Raw genomic sequence first — 9,771 nt, 5'->3', positions numbered from 1 at the left:
TTCCTATCTCTCCGCTGATAACTTCAGAACAAAGTTAAATACAAATACAAAGTTGCCAATGTCTTTGCAATTGATAAAAATCAAGCGACGTATAAAACGATGCTTCAAATGAAAATCGAGATGACTGCATTATAATGTAAACAGTAGGCTAATCCTATTTCAATCATATTGAAACACATTTCATGTTCAGTCAATTGAGTTATATTTGGATACTTGTAGGCTACTGTCTGTAATTTGTCTCAATATATTTCATGATGTGTAGCCTAACGTGCGCAATGATGTGCCAAATCGTTGATTTCGTATTTTTTTGTTGTAAGCGTTAGAATACGCCGCCTCAATATTTGCAGCCGTAGGTGGTAATATCTCTCTTGGAGTTGATCCGTCGTCAGTATTGTGAAATAATTGCAATGTTAAGGAAATATTTGAATGTAGGAAGCTGATCCGAGAGCAGCGCTCCCCTTCTTTCGATCCTATCATTATCGACACATGCTCCAACGACTCACTTAGCGACAGTTATCCCTCTGTGTGGTGTTTTGGGAAACGCATGTTACATCTTCGGCCGTTGTCGGAAAGATGCATCGTTAAAACACTCGTAAGCTTAAATTCCATCGCTATTGGAAACCGGGCCCTGGTCTTCATTTATTATGTTTCACTACTATGCCCCTGCTTGTGGTACAATGGCGAGGTCTCTCTCAGCTCATATCCCTTAATGGACTTCAAAGCTGTTTTGACTAAATGGAACACAGCTACGGGCAGAAGTGACTACAAAGCCCGGAAGGTCCCTCTTTTATGACGTTTTCCGCGTTCCCAGCGCTATCCCTTACGCCCCGCTACCTCCTCCCCCTGTACCTTCCCCCTCCCTGCTACACCAACCACCACTACTGTTCACTATTTGGCCACTTGGATATTTCCTCAGCGAGGAGGATTTTTTTACTCCATAGAGCAGGACTGCTGGCTATATGTGCATCTGAAGGGCTAACTGCATGCAATGAAACAGTAGAAGATTCGCAGGTAGGATAGCATTTTCTGCCGGATTATAATGTGTGTCCAGTCCGCTGCTTGAATAGACGTCGAAATGAGACATTCTCTCTGTCCATGCTTGGTTTAATTAGGGATTTGATTGGAGTGCGTTGCGAAATAGTGAGCAAGGCGATGTAGAAACCTTGCTTGACTCTCGAATCAATGGGATTATATGTCTTGTTTCAGAGTTATCCTTAATGCATAGTTTTTCCTCGGATGTAAACTCAACTGTTGTGCATGCAGTTTCTTATTTCAATTCGTGAACGTGTCCACTACTTTTCGGAATTAATGGTCAAAATCACATTTCATGGTGTGAGATTAGGCTGCAGAGGATGTTGCCTGTTGAGGAATTTAACATGAACCTCATTGCATTTTCAAACTACAACAGGAAATTAAGTCGTTTACACACAATTTAAAATTTTCGGCTAAGTGACCACATATTGCATTTGGTAAGAAGAGAAGCAGGAGTCGGAGTCCATGTGTGTTTTGGGGTCGCTCTGTATGTGAAATGAGATTGCCGATTGAGGTCGTTATAATAACACCACGTTTGTAAAACTTAATCAACATTACTGAGTTCATCCAATGTAACAAATAGCCTACATTCTTGTTAGAAATGTAGGCTGTGCATGTGTAGAGATTATGGCAATTCAATTGTAACTGCATGGAGGAGTGAGATTTGAAGCCGCCATATTATAACCTGATAGCCGCTACCATCAAAGTCAGTACCACTAGACTAGACACCTTTTAAAACTTTGCATTATCTCCATTCATACATGATACACTATTGAAGTATCTATGTTTATATGAAACACAACAGAGTGTGCCAAGCTGTGTTTCCCCATATCAGAGGCACTCATTCTGGCCGAATAAGCAGTCGAATTATTTTAAATCCAACCACACTCGTCCAGTATTTCAGCAGCAGTTCTCCACGTCCGTGAGTTTTGCATGTGCGTGGGTGCTGCTCGCTACAATATATCAATGTGTCACTCATCATAAGAACGGCAACATTGTAACCAGGAATATGGAAGTTGTTGGCCGTGGAATTCCACGAATTACTCTATTTACTTTAACGATGCTGTGTGCCTTATTGCAGCGCATGGTAGTGCCACACCCCTTGGCTTGCATTGATGGAACGTTACAACTGTGATCGTGTACATTTACCTTTACATTTTAGTCATTTAGCAGACGCTCTTATCCAGAGCGACTTACAGTTAGAGTGCATACATTTTCATACTTTTTTTTCATACTGGCCCCCCGTGGGAAACGAACCCACAACCCTGGCGTTGCAAGCGCCATGCTCTACCAACTGAGTTACACGGGGCCTATTAAAGGCAGAATACCATCAATGTACCATTAATATTGAACGGTATAGCTTACCATTGCTTGGTATATCGTACGATTCAACAAAATAATACAAAATAATGTTAAATATTTTTTTTCATGTGGTGAATGATTATTCAAATGTTGATATATTGATACATCCTTATTTTATTGTAATAGTTAAGGACCACTAGTAAAGCCGGGCAAACTTGCTGTGTTTTAGCCTATAAGTGGACTTCACACTTGGAGTATGGCTAGAGGTAGACTGGATGGTTTCAGCTGGTAAGCAGAAGGTTGACACTGTTATGAGAGGCAGAAAAAGGGGGATGCTTGAAATGTTTGCTGTGCAAGGTAGCTTTTTTGGTTTCAGTTTTATGGGCAAGAAGTAAATCGTTCAGAAGACTCCCTAGCTTAGTCCTTGGTGTGTCAGTAAAAAGACAAATCTAGTAAAGCTGTTCTGGGTATGTAATGTCTCAGAGAAGACTGATAGCTCTGTTGGGACAACTACCATACTGGGATTGGTTTGTTATGTCTTTGATATGAGTCATTGATCTGCCAGGGTAAGGTAATGTCAGGCTACATGGGGTTGGCACCCTCCCTTCTCTTCATCTAGTTCAGGGCTGTTTAATGTCAGTCCTGTAGGGCCAAAACACTTCTGTTTTTCATCCTCTCCTTCTAATATAATACTGATTTAGACCTAGGACACCAGGAGAGTGGAATTAACTACCAGGTAGAATAAAAAACAAGTAGTGTTTGGCTCTCAAGGACCGGAATTTAACAGCTCCCAAAAGCATCTTAAGGCTAAGTTCATTGTTAGAACCATTGAGCTCAGTGGTTCTAATGAATAACTTAGCCATAAGATGCTTTTGGGAAACCGGGCCCTGGTCTAGTTGTTGACCCATGGGGCGGCGCAAAAATTGGCCCAGCGTCGTCCAGGGTAGGGGAGGGAATGGCCGGCAGGGATGTAGCTCAGTTGGTAGAGCATGGCATTTGCAATGCCAGGGTTGTGGGTTAGATTCCCACGGGGGGCCAGTATGAAAAAATAAAATAAAAATGTATTCACTAACTGTAAGTCGCTCTGGATAAGAGCGTCTGCTAAATGACTAAAATGTAATGTAAATGTTGAAGTCCATGGAGGGGCTGCATGGCTTTTCCCATTGGATTGGTCTTCCATGCTATCATAGAAAAGCAATGAAGTATTTGAATACACATGGGGAGCGTTCACTTTGCGTCAACGTTTGCTAGGTTGCATGAAGGTTTGTACAGAACGACACGTTACCCCAAAACATTGCGTACTGTTCATCAACAGTCTGAGGAATGTTTGCTCCCATTTGGTAGGTGTGGCGAGGTGTGCCCTGATCAATATGGGTGTGACCATCTGAAATCACAACTTGTACTGCACTATAATCACATTTTTCAACTGGTCGTTTAGTACAGTACCGTTGCAGTTGAATTCAGCGTTGCACATCGTTCTGTCTTACTGAACGCAACCCTGGTTAATTTTCCACTCAACCATTTGTAAAATATTCCTAAAATGTGCATTTAGAATGAAATTGTTGGAATATTGCTGTGCAAGTTGTAAGAGCACTCCATAATAACCATTTAACCGTTCCTATTGATGCTTAGTATGCACTGCAGGTCAGTCATCACCAGCAATAACTTCTATCATTTTCATGCTTATGCAAATCTGACATTCACGAAACATCAATCAAAAGTCTTTTCCCCCTTGTATTAGCAACTGCTCTGACCTTTTTAAATGGGTGTATTCATCCATTACATTATTAGCAGTGTGAGCTACATTATGTCAAAGCAGCAGTGATTGACAAATATGCTTACTGTTTCAATGGGCCTGTTTGTCCAATTACCAGCACTGAGATGAGTGGCATGAAGAGGCAGTATTTAGAATAGCAATCAAACCCTTTATGAAACTGCTGTTTGACTCTATAGACTGTAAAGCTGCCCTATTTTCCATGAATGGAGTCGTGAATGCAGTATTTATATTTACGTTGTTTAGTATGAACAATGAATACATCACATTAGCAGCAGTAGTTTAACATGAATCCATGTGATAGTGTGATGGGATGCTTGACACTTTGTATGTGGGTCTGTTCTACGGCGTTAATGGCAATATGATTGTAAGCTTTAAAGCATATTCTGCTGTTATGATTGTAGGCTACAGTATGTCAGTTTGATTGGCATCCATGTCATTTCCCACATGGTGCTGAACACTGGTTCATGCATTGTGCTTTATTTTACATACTAAACCTGATAGTGCCACTCCTCCAGCATTCCCAAAGGAAAAAACTATAGGCGATAATAAGAGCCTTTCACAGCCACAGGCCAATGTGTTTATGGCTTATAAAGACCTCTAAGGCCAATAGCATCCGGTTGTGGAGGAGTTCATCACGAGTGTTAGGGCTAATTTATTGATCCGGCCTGTGTTGTGTTCAGAGTGGCCTCTGCTGCCTGTCATCACAACCCAGGGAGAGGAAGTAATGAGCAGGGCTGGAGGCGGCGCTACATCCCAAATAGCACCCTATTCCTTATATAGTGCACTACTCTTGATGAGGGGCAATAGGGAGCTTTGTAGGGAATAGAGTGCTATTTGGGATGCAACCAGACTCTGTCGACAGGCAGCATAATGACAGCAGGATGTGCAATGTAAACTTGGTGGTCTGGAGGACCAGGGGAGTGGAGGGGTGCCTCCAGTCAGGTGCCTCCATTCTGGGGGGAGAGGTGGGACACAGGCCTACTGGGAGGGAGGTGAGATGCAGTGGGAGGTGCAGGGGAAGAGAAGTAGCTCTCTGTGGGCTTGGTTGATGTGTGCAGACTGCAGAGCGGAGGAAGTGGTTGGGGCAGAGAACTATTCTCAACGATAACTACTGTGTGTCCTTAGTCTCATATTGATTTTATTTGACTACATAATTTAATTTGATCACTTGAGTTGTAACCTGTCTTTTGATAAATGCGTTGTGCATTACCCAGTAGGTAACACCCTTGGGTATAAAGGTGAGTTAACTTCGATATTGTGCTCTTAAGAACCATTTTAGCTGTGATCATAAAAGGTAGGCTGCTATATGAATGCAGTCCATAGTAGCAGCCACTGTCTGGAATGCAGCCCCAGGGCTGTCTTCGTGCACATTAACAACAATATCTCTGAATTTCACACCTCTGTGTGACCCAGCCCAGCTATGTGTAACCTTAAACATAAGAGCCAATTCACGAGATTCCAATACTGCGTCAGGATTCCTTTTGAACTTAGAAGTCCAGGGCTTTTCTGTGCCTGCCTGTGCTTAACCCATAGTTAGGCTACGAACTGATTCTCCACCCTTTTCCGGAAGTGTACACTTGCACATTCCCTGTTTATAGATTAAAAAAGCATGGAATTGGTGTAATCGTTGGCTGAAGGCAATTTCCAACATTGTAAAATTCATCTGAGAAAGTGTGCAAGGGCACACTTTGGGAGAAGTGTAGAGAACTGGGACTCCGCCTTAGTTTGGACCCAGACAGTTAAGAGCGTGTGACCCAAACCAACGGCTCAGTGGGTGCACTCCTGTGCTCTCCCACCCTGTCACATTCTCATATGTTCAGTTATAATTAGCAACAGGCAACACACGGCATTCAAGTATCACAGGCTCACAGCCGCAGCTCGCTGGACTACGGTCCTGCCAACAGCAACTGATAGAATACTACACCTCTGACATGCACAGGATCCAAACGGTTGGAGGTTGAAATTGGGTATTCATATTCCAGTTAATATTTCCCATACTGTGTGTCTTCCACTTCCACTCATCTGCCTCCATGCATTTGAGTTGTAATGTGAAGGCCTTCCTATTTGCATTTCAAATCAAATATGGCTGCTTGCCAGGCACGTCTCAAAGCTATTTTTACTTGGTTGGCCTTTTGTAAATTGTTTTGTTTTAATACTGTACATTACACAAGGGTAGGCCATGCTTGTGGTGAGGGCTGATCATTCTTAGCAGTTCTGATGCAAGAAGTCCTATAATTGAAAAGAGATGCCAGGCTTAAAGCTACATTCTGAGATTCGAGAGAACAACTGTTTTGGTATACAGCTGAGGGATGGGGCTGCGGAAATGTAACCCCTCTCAAATTCATAGATGGAGTTCTAAATGCAATCAATAAGTAGGACTAAATAGAATTGAAATGGCCATTGAACCGATCCAAGACTGTACCTTTTAAAGATGATTCAGTGATGCTATTCCTTTGTAATTGCCTCTTGAATACAGCTTCTCTGGTCTGCAGTGTTTGCCATGCAGGGTCCTCACTGTTATGTAATGTGAGACAATGGCCCTTCATCTTTAGCCAGTAAACTGACAGGACAAGGTGCATTAGTTCTAACAGCAAGGAATATTTGTGAGAATTATGTTTTAAATATGGGCTCTGTTTTGATAAGATCTTTCATTTGGCTGTAGCCTATGGTGTCTTTGTGAAAATTAAAGTCTGAAGCTTTGCAAAAAGCAAAGTTACAGATTCATATCCGGACCCATGCAGCACCCCAAAGGTAGGCCCGTAGCCTAATGAGATTAGTGTTACTAAGTCAGCAACCGCTCCTCATATATTAGATCGTGTAGCTGTTCCTCTTCCGCTAGACCAAAATGACTTGAATTATGACTGGTTCTGGATTTTACTGGTGCTTAAAGATGTGTTTTATAAAGGTTTTGTATAATTTCAGTCAGTAGTTTTAAAAATAGCGATCACGAGCCAAAACGAGTCCCCGAAAATGGTGTACAATGTCATCCATTTAGTGTAATATGTTGTTACGTCATGCAAAAAAAAGATGTAATTCCAATTTGCACAATATGTTACAAATTTGTAAGTGCTTAAGATCCCGTTCAATGTCTCTAACTACTGTAGTATCTTCTAGGAACTGTTGGCAACCTGTTACATTAGCTTCTGTGCTAGAATCAGCTAATTATCCACTTACACTGTTCACTGTATTGCTTTAATTACCTTGGATGTGGTTTGGCTTTTCTCACTGATTAATTGAAATAATTTTATATTTAATTAGTTTGTATTGACTTTGTCCTTTCCTCCTACAGTGATCCACTACCATTAGAAAACAAATGTCAAAGTAACTTCATTCCATAATTGAAAGCAATTGGGGGTTCTAACAACTGACATTATAAAAATGTAATTTAACAACACACGTTTAATTTTTGTTTGTTTTTATTTAATGAGGGACAGAGCCTGTGAAGTGAGAACACCACACCACGGAACTCCAGCTTGTACTGAACATGTTTAGATGGCAAAATCGGACACAGGATATCATACTTTCCCATTACACATTATTAGGTATCCTTAAGAGGGTGCACTTTACTGGCCTTTGGGCCAAATGGCACCCTATTCCCTGAAGAGCCCTGGTCAAAAGTAATGCACTATTTAGGGGATAGGGTGCTGTTTGGGGGACAACCACTGAACACCCCCTCCTTAATGTTAGCGGTTTGGCCCAGACCAGGGCTAGGGGAACTAACTGTCATACTGTATCACCGCAGCTGAAAGCAGATCTGCTCAGAAATCTGTTTGAGGTTGCAGATGAGAGCCTCTGCTATCGCTGGATCTTGGTATTGGCAGAGTTCCACGGTTGGCATGGTCACCAGGCTCCTCGGGGGCCGGGGATCATGCCTCCTAGTCACCGGGACAGAAATGTCTGATCTGTAATAATCAGGTGTCTGCTAACAGTAAATGACCACAGCATTGGATTGCAATGACTGCGTGGCTACTTGGCTATCATATTTAAAACCACACATAGGCTATTAGCTCATAGTCGTTGATGATTAGCCATGTCATAACCTGACACCTGACACACCGTGTAGTCTGCTAACAGTAAATGACCACAGTATTGCAATGTCCAACCATGTGGCTACTTGGTTAAGGTGTGTAAAAACACATATTCAATCACCACATTGCAATTTCTTGGCTGTCGTGTTCAGGTGTCTGCTAACGGTAAATGACCACAGCATTGCAATGTCTGATCCCGTGGCTACTTGGCTATGGTGTGTAAAACCTCACTACTTAGGCTGTATTTACACAGGCAGGCCTATTCTTAATATTTTGCCAGTAATTGGTCTTTTGACCAATCAGATCTGATCTTTTGCTAAGAATTGGGCAAAAGATCAGAATTGGGCTGCCTGTGTAAACGCAGCCATGATAGTGTCACACTGCTATGAGCTCAGAGGCTACAATGATTAGCCATGTCACTGCCTGACACACTTTTTGTAGTCTGCCTGTTTCACATTGATCCTTTTGACCTTATTTAGCCCCGGGAGCAATCCAGCAATCGATTTCAGTTTAGCGAGCCCTTTGGATAAAGGCTACTCAATCTGAGTGGACAAGCTTCAAACTTTGTCCGGTAGAGTTGTTGTGATCGGCAAGACTGAAAAAAGTAGCTCCACTGTCAGTTTGCATAATTTTTTAAATTTTACTTTTTCATGAGAGAAAGTCAAACCTGGTTGTTCTGAGTAGAATAGTCTTATAGCCCGAAATAATATTGATTTATATTTCTTTATTTTCCTGGATAGTCACCTGTTGAAGTGTCGTGGGGTAAATAATACTTTTCGTCGAGCACCTGATTCTCTTTGTTGAAGCTGGGTTGAAGCGCTTTTGGGTATGCTTTCATTCTGATATTGCTACTAGCTTTGATACACATTGGACATTCCGTCAACAGTTGGTTGTTCAAACCAATTATTGGTAAGTCACCTTGTTTATCCCCAAATGCTCATAAACTCATAAACAAATTGACTTCTAATGATTGTGTGTTATTTGTTGACACACAATTCTACCATTCATATCACTCATCAGAAATGTATTTCTGTTCTGATGCCATTGGGGTGGTAACCATGCTTAAAATAGCATTCCTGGTTGGAATACCCCAGAAAGTGTTTCTGGCCCTGGTTATATTGTTGAGATCATGTGGCTTTTGGAACCGGAACCCACCCCTCTGCTCTGCCTCTTCCCTAGCCTGGCTTCAGGCAAGGGCTTCTATTTTTGGTTTTCCTATAAGGATAGATTCTCTTCTCGCTGCAAATGTTTACCAGCTAGCCTTCCTGCCTGCCTTGGTAGTTGAGGGAGGGTCATGGTTTCAAGTTGTTCCACCCACTCCACAGGTTGGTTACTCATCCTGAGAGGCTAGAGACAGAGGACAGTATGTGTGTGTTTGAGATTGACGACGTACATTGGACTACGCAGAATCACTGATTCTCCCAAATAAATCCTCATCTAATTAGAGATTCTGCATCTTGTTCTGCTCAAACTGATCCTCTCATTTGAGATGACTTAGTTTGTTGAATCACAACCGGAGGTTACTTAGCCTAACCCTGTGTGTCTGATAAATAGTCCCTATTATGTTGAAGGTTTGTACAGTGCCTTCATAAAGTATTCACACCCCTTGATTTTTTCCCAAATTGTGTTACA

General features: G+C 42.0%; 1 protein-coding gene across 3 annotated transcripts in view; it reads left to right on the top strand.

Moving 5' to 3' along the window:
• Positions 1–917: 917 nt before the first annotated feature.
• Positions 918–9,771, top strand: part of tln2a (talin 2a) — a 117,321-nt gene continuing 108,467 nt past the window's right edge. For all 3 annotated transcript variants that reach the window (XM_045225040.1, XM_045225038.1, XM_045225041.1), the window contains exon 1: positions 918–1,011. The gene's annotated coding sequence lies outside the window, so the exon portion shown is untranslated. The remainder of the gene's footprint in view (positions 1,012–9,771) is intronic.

The sequence above is a fragment of the Coregonus clupeaformis genome, chromosome 15 (assembly GCF_020615455.1).
Source record: "Coregonus clupeaformis isolate EN_2021a chromosome 15, ASM2061545v1, whole genome shotgun sequence".
In the NCBI taxonomy this organism is placed as follows: domain Eukaryota; kingdom Metazoa; phylum Chordata; class Actinopteri; order Salmoniformes; family Salmonidae; genus Coregonus; species Coregonus clupeaformis.
Note: the sequence above shows the minus strand (reverse complement) of the source record. Positions and strands in the feature narration are given on the sequence as shown.